The following is a 1,077-nucleotide window of genomic DNA, read 5'->3' as shown; positions in this document are numbered from 1 at the left end:
CAGAGCCATTCCCTCCATGGTGATTCTGCAGAACACAGCCTCCTCAGAAGGGCATCTAGGAGACATCTAAGTCCCTCCCTTTAAGAATGCCACAGACCCTGAAACAGTAAGTGGCACCTCTGGTTCTAGATACAAGATGGATACATGTTGAGGATCTTGGTAGGAACATTTTTGCCAAGCCAAGTGAGTGAGAGTATGTTGCATTCATCTGATATTTTGCATTTTAAATATGCTTGCTTTGCATCTTATAACTCTTTTCAGGCCCCCTGCAGCTACCTGAGGTGGCCTTCCCTGCTCTTTATGTGTTGTTTATAAAGCTGAAAGATGGTATAGTCTTCCGTGGTTTCTCTTATTTGTTGTTCAGTTATTTCTTTAATTTTTTTTTTCAAATAAGTCAGAAGAAGAACAATTGTTCCCTTTCCCACCCCACTTCCAACTCCCTGCTCTGGGCCCAGACAGGATGTGCTGGTGGGATGGGTGGGATTCCTCAAATGGAGACGACACAGGGCAGGATCTAGAACCTGTGCCCCTACATTGTCAGGTGACCCTCACAACAGCATCCCATCTGAGATGAGCAGGTAGAGTCCACCTTCAGGGTGAAGGACTTCAGTGCTGGCTACTTCTCAGCCACTGTGTTTGACAGGAGATTGGGGACCCAATACAAATGAACCCAAAGAGAGCACTAGATGAGACCCAGGACTAAAGCCTCTGGCCCAGATCCAGAGATGACAGTAGATAGGCATCCTTCATGCCCCTAATTCTTTGCAATCAGTGGAAAATTAAATGTTCAAGGTGAGAAGCCTATTTCATGCTTTTACAGTTTTCACACACAACCAAGGCCTAGGACTCAGGAGGCCTAATTATGTGGGCATGGACTAGCTGCCTCCTGGGACCTTGGTTTCTTCATCTGTAGACTGGGCATGATGGTGCCTGCCCAACATTGTTGCAGATGTGTTAGGAGGATGAGGTGAGAGGTTTAATAAGATGGCACTTTGAAAAGTATAAAATGCTGTGCTCAATTGCCGGGAAAATTTACCAATTTAGTCTTATTCTGGTGACTGTAGTTTACTGAGGTTT

This window comes from Callospermophilus lateralis, unplaced genomic scaffold (genome assembly GCF_048772815.1).
Source record: "Callospermophilus lateralis isolate mCalLat2 unplaced genomic scaffold, mCalLat2.hap1 Scaffold_120, whole genome shotgun sequence".
Lineage (NCBI taxonomy): Eukaryota > Metazoa > Chordata > Mammalia > Rodentia > Sciuridae > Callospermophilus > Callospermophilus lateralis.
This window is presented reverse-complemented; position numbering follows the sequence as displayed.